Source organism: Ixodes scapularis, unplaced genomic scaffold (assembly GCF_016920785.2).
Source record: "Ixodes scapularis isolate PalLabHiFi unplaced genomic scaffold, ASM1692078v2 PGA_scaffold12__126_contigs__length_90152505, whole genome shotgun sequence".
In the NCBI taxonomy this organism is placed as follows: Eukaryota; Metazoa; Arthropoda; class Arachnida; order Ixodida; family Ixodidae; genus Ixodes; species Ixodes scapularis.
In genome coordinates, this window is record NW_024609838.1 from 51,713,281 (window position 1) to 51,719,280 (window position 6,000).

Sequence of the window (6,000 nt, forward strand, 5' to 3'; positions counted from 1 at the left end):
ATAAATATATTAAAGTTATAAAGCTTAATATGGCGATCTGCCATGGATAAATCTGATGAGCTAACTGTTCTCTTCGACAATTTAATGCATTGCTCGTGCACTTTCGATGCCATTTTTTATCTGAAACTTGACATTGGACTGAAACTGATGTTGGACGTAATCCGGGGTATAATTGTGTTTATATCAAACGCGCGAAAAACGTAGCGAGGCGTTGCTATACTGTTTAAAGTTGCTATGTCTGTGATATGCTATCTGACCGCTCTCTTTCCAACTATGATATTCAAAATGCGTACCGTGAAATCTGGGCGTAGTATGTTTTCGGCTGTCTATCGACACCTCATGGGAACTTTGGTGAATATCTTCAAATAGTTACACGTGAAACTTTTTTTATTTAATTCTGAACACTACTTTTGTATCGTAGCTGACGATTTTAATAATTATATGGGTACGAACAACCCATTGCCGCAACAAATTGTACTCAAGATTCAATCTATGGGTTTTCCAAATTTAGTTAACAACCGAACGTGCACCACAGCTTCTTCTGCTTCTATTTTATTTTGAATTATTACTGATATTAACAAAACATTTCTAGTCGGTCGCATAGCCGCCGATATTACTGATCACCTACCTGTCTTCGTGCTTTTAGAAAAAACAAAACAAAAAACAATTTGTTCGAAAAATATCGCTAAATTGAGATGTCAGCTAACATCTAAAAATACTCGAACGTTTTGAGAACCGTATTTTCTTGGTGGATTGGAGCCTTACTTACAACGAGGCTGCTGCAGATAATGCATTTAAAAGATTTCTAGATTTCTTTACATCAGTATATAATGAATGTATTCTCAGGGTAGAAATAACATTATACAAAAGTGTGCGTAACCCTGAATAACTAGACGTTTATTTAGACTCGTTAAAAGAAATATAAATTATATTTGTTTACTAAAGATGAAAAATCCTGCCGTGCTTGCTGAATATAAGTCCTTGCGAAACCGCTTAAATACGGAAATTAAATGGGCGAGAAACGTACATTATGATATTTTTCTTTGGTCACCATTTTTCGATTAATATCATGAAAAAATGGAGGCGTCTAAATCTGATTTTGATAGACATACTGATACTCAAGTCATCACACGCTTAACGAGTAACGGAACTGAGCTATCGGCTTCAGATCTTGCCACATCATTCAATTACTTTTTTTCGACCGCAGTTGACGGTCACTACAATTTTGGCATTTTTGGTCTTCTAAGTGATAGGTTGGCAGAGTCAATATTCTTTAAATCGAGTTGAGTTGAAAAAACGCCTTTATTCAATGCCATACATAGCTGTTCTTGCTTTAAAACGTACCCAGCGGCACAAACAAATATATTCACACAGCCGCACTTGAGAGCGGCCGACGGCCGTTTCACTATGGGGCGCTGCAAAACGTCGCCAAACGTTCCAAACCGCGACCGTGCGATGGGATTATTGAAGGGAGGTCGCAGTCACCGATGGCCATTGGGGCAAGATCCCTGCCGGTCCGCCGACCGAGTAGACGAAGCTGCAGAGCTGATTCCACATCAGCCGCACTGTAGGCGGCGGCTTGTCTTGTGGGATAACCCAGTCCTCAAAGGTGCTAGGTTGGTCTGGTACCGGGATATCATCCAAAACCTCAAAGCGAACTGCATCGTGCTCGGTACACTCCCAGATAACGCGATGCGTCGTCGCAGGGGTGTTGCATGCTGTACAATAGCCCTGCTGCGGGTCATCTTTAAATATGCGGTTGCGCAGGGCCGGCAGCACAAGGGTGTTCGTTGCGGTACAGCGAACAAGTCTGGGCCTTGCGGCTTACTCCTGCTGGCATAGGGGGTATCATTCGGTTGTGCCTGTTGAAAAGGGTGGCCGCAGTCCTCAGGTTGCGGAGTATTTCCTTTCGCTCCAGTTTTGCGAGCGCGGCTCGTTCAGTGAAGTCCGACTGACCGTCGTAGGTTTGCGAAGAATCGAAAAGGGCTCGCTGTAGATGGTGGGTACGATTGGCGCGAAAGGTTTGCTCAGCGCTGCACGCGTCTCGTTATGGGCCCATTGTTTCCCCAAATACCGGAGTGGGCGGGTACCCTCGCGACGCGGAGTTGGGTGTGGCGGTTGTTATGCAGACGGGACGCGATGCCGTAGATTTGTGCACGCGGTCCCTTTTCAAGTTGGATGCGTGGCGGCACTCCGAGTAGGCCACTTGCGAGTCTGTGTAGATGGTGATGTCTGTGGTTGATGTTTCTGAACGATTGTGCTCAGCATGCTCGGCGGCTTGTACAAAGGGCTTCTTACTCGGCGCCCATAATGCCCACTCCTGTGGGGAGCCGATGGGACCACACGTCGGGGTGGGTAATGTTAACCCATGTAGCCGACGTATGGAATGCTCCCTGGGCAAGAACGAGGCCGCTAGCAGTGTCCGTCCAGTAAAGAACGCGTCGTCGGGGGTCCTGGGCGGCAAAGTGTCGCTCGTGCACCTTGGCATAATATGCTCGTCACTCTGGATGGTCGGCGTCCATGCATCGTGGGAAGGGAGCGTCAGTTGTTAAGGGGATACTTCAACGAAATTTGAAATATATCCGTCGTGTTCAAAAATAGGTTGCGTATGATCCACAATATCCGTAGATGACAATCGCACGTTCGCATTTTGAGCCCGATGACTGTATATTTTGTTATAAACGGCCCACTCTAGCAAGCGCTTGGAGAAGGCCCAGCTTAGAACACGTGACATCCGACGCAATAGTGACGTAGGTCCTCTCGGGAGGAGCAAAGCTACGGCGAGGCTGACGTCGAGGGGATGGCCTAGTCGTTCCAGTCACCGAAGCGGGTGCTTTTGTACGAATTTTGAGTGACGGGTCAATCTTTTATAATCTTGTAGGGGGACAAAAGCTGCTTCTGGAGCACACAAAAGAGATTCCCGGGAAGACGGGAATTTCTCCTTCCCCCCTTCTCTCGTCGTGGTCGGAGGCGAGACACTCACCTTCACTAGCTGTCAAGGTTCCTAGATGGGAATTAAACGAGGCTTTATCGACATCCACCAGGTGCTCTTTGCTAATCATTTAATTCGTGTTAAAATTCCTATTAGCAATTTTTTGAGAATGTATTAGTGTGTTGGATGTGATACTGCTACTTTGAACATATATACACCATAAAATAAGCGCCGAAATTTCGTCGTAGTATCCCTTTAAGGTAACGTGCCCTTCCCAGGTGGTAGTGGCAGTGGCGGAGGTTTTGGTGTGGACGATGGTAGGCGCCCGGTCTCTTGGAGAATGGTTTGGCCTGCCTTGGCACCCAACAACCGAGACAGCTGTGCTGACATGAGTTGTTCAGCTACATCCTCCAGCCTGTTGAGATTTATATGAGCGTATAGGTCCGGTAGCCAGGTGTGCTTGGGAAGGCCTCTGATAAGCCGTATCGCTTCCTTGTTAAAGGGTAATCGAAAAGAAAAAAAAAGTATTTTTAAACAGGCTAATTGGGACAAGCATATCACAAAACATTTTTTTCCGCCAAAAAAAAATTTAGTGCAATATTTATTGCGCGAGACTGATTTTAGTTTGCGGCTATGTCGTCCGTTTTAAATCGCGTGCCACAAAGTTGGTACTATACGTCACGAAGTGGCTGCCATACGTCACGGAGTGACGTATTCCAGCCACTCCGCGCGCGTCGGAGGAGCGGGAGTTTGAAATGTGGAGAAGTTGCGATTCCGACTAAATTACGTCCTGTGGCGTAAATCTTGCTAGAAAAAGTTGTTTTTTTTCGCGAAATATTTCTTTTGTCAGATGCTTGTCGCAATTAGGCTGTTAAAAAAACACTTTTTTTTCTTGCAGTTACCCTTTAATGGTTTCGACGATGTAGCGTTGGCGCTGTGTTAGGTAGTAGTACTTGTAGCCGTAGAGCATTTTTGAGGATAAGAGGGCCTGGACGAGCTGTCTGGTCTCTTTTTCGCCTGTGCCCAACTTGCGGTTCGTGTCTCGTCGTATCAGGTTAATGATTTGGGCGCCATCTTTCTTTACCCTACTTAGCCATGTTCCGGCTCTGCCGGCCTCGTCTATGAATAGTCCGATAATGCGCACTGTTCGCTCTCGCATGATAGTAGAGTTTTTTAGTGTCAAGTTGTAAAGGCAGCGCATTTCGTCGACGAGGTGTTGGGGGCCAGAGAGTACCACGACATATTCAGTCTTCTCCGGAGAAGTGGTCATACGAACGTTTTCAGGAAAAGACTGAACAGCGTTGAGGCCCCAGTGTATTGTATATTCTTGCTCCCCGACGGCTGCCTGTCGTGGACCAGAGAGTTATGTCATCTGCATAGATAAAAAAGCGCAGATTCGGAATGGAGGTGAGACGCGGTGGAGAGGCGAGCAATGCCCATGTCAAAAAGGTTCGATGAAAGCACCGCCCCTTGCGGCACTCCGACGTGGTTGATGGTTTCGGGTCCGACACTGCTCCCGATCTTCACAAAAACCTTCGATCTTTGAGAAAATTCCTGATAAAGCTCAGAGCACGGCCTTGGATGCCCATTAGCTTGGCCCTCTCAATGACCGATGAGTGCGGCACCTAGTCGAATCTTTCTGAACATCCACAGCAACAAATATTTTATGTTGTATTGAGGAAGGGTCTGCCAAGACGTCATGATGGAGCATCAAAATGTTGTCCGGGGTGCTGAGGCCTGATCGGGACCCGGTCTGGCAGTGATGCAGGTAGTCCTCCTTGTCGAGATGTTATTTTATCCTGGCAAGGGCCTTCCGCTCCATCAGCTTGTAGATGTTACTGGTCCGCCAAATAGGACGGAGGTTCCACATCGTCGTAAATGGCTTGCTTGGCTTTCGGATGTGGATGACCAGCGACATTTTCAAGTTGCCTGGCAACTGGTCGGTTTCTCACACCTCGTTCATCAATTCAAGAATCTTGCGCATGTACTCCGTTGTAAATTGCAAAGCTCTGCGTGAGTCACTCCGTCCGGACCCGGCGCGCTCCTCATGTTGGAGTGAACGAGTGCGTCCTGCAGTTCTGCCGGCGTGAACGGAGCGTTGGATGTATGGGCCCCGTCCAGGGAAACTTCGGGTGAGTAGCAAGTCGTGTCCGGGGAAGGGGATTGGGGGAAAAAAAGTTTGCCGTCTCCTGTGGAAACTCAGTGACAGATTTGTTCTGGCGTAGCGTTACTGTCTGTGCCGCCGTTCGACAATTCGATTTCCCCTGCCAACTTCTGAAAAAATTCCAGACCGTAGAAAGATGCATCTAGCCGTTGAACAGGTTGCAAAGGTCGTACTATTGATCTTGTGACAGTACCTGAGAGTATTTTTTCGCGTCCGCGATAGCGGTGTGAAGCCGGTCACGTAGACGGAAAGTCTTGCCATGCTTGGGGTACCGGCTGAGTGCAGTAAGACGAGACTCGCAAAGTATGAGGAAATGGAAGTCCGCGTGGGGTTTGTCAGGGTCTATTTGTGTGGTTGTGGTGGCCTGGTCTTATGCCGCCTTGAGCAGTACGAGTACTAAGTCATTTTATCTGGTCGTGTTGGGGCGTCCCACGCGCCGGGGTCGTCCCACTCATTCAGTAGCTCCCGGTAGCGATGCCATTTTACAACCTTGGAAGTGAGTTTAAAAGGAGTGGGCCGCAGTGCATTGCTGAGCATGATAAAGATAGGCAAATGGTCGCTGCCCATGGGGTCGTTGAATAGTGTCCAGTCCAGGGCGGCATGACGAGACACCAAGGTGAGGTCAGGCGTACAGTCATTCTGACGTCTGCCCTGTCCGAACCTGGTCGGAAGGTCCGAGTCATTGAGATGGTGCAGTTTGCAAGTCTGCGCCTCGAGGAAGAGAGCTTCTCCCCGGAGGTTACTTGTGCCGTATCCCCATGCCAGGTGTCGGGCGTTGAAGTCCCCTACAATGAGGATGATGTCTTTGGGAAACGTTTAGCGTAGATGGTACTTCCAGCCCCAGTCTGGACGCATTCCACGAGGTTGCTGTGGGCAGTAGTATGCCGAGACGAGCATGTACTTG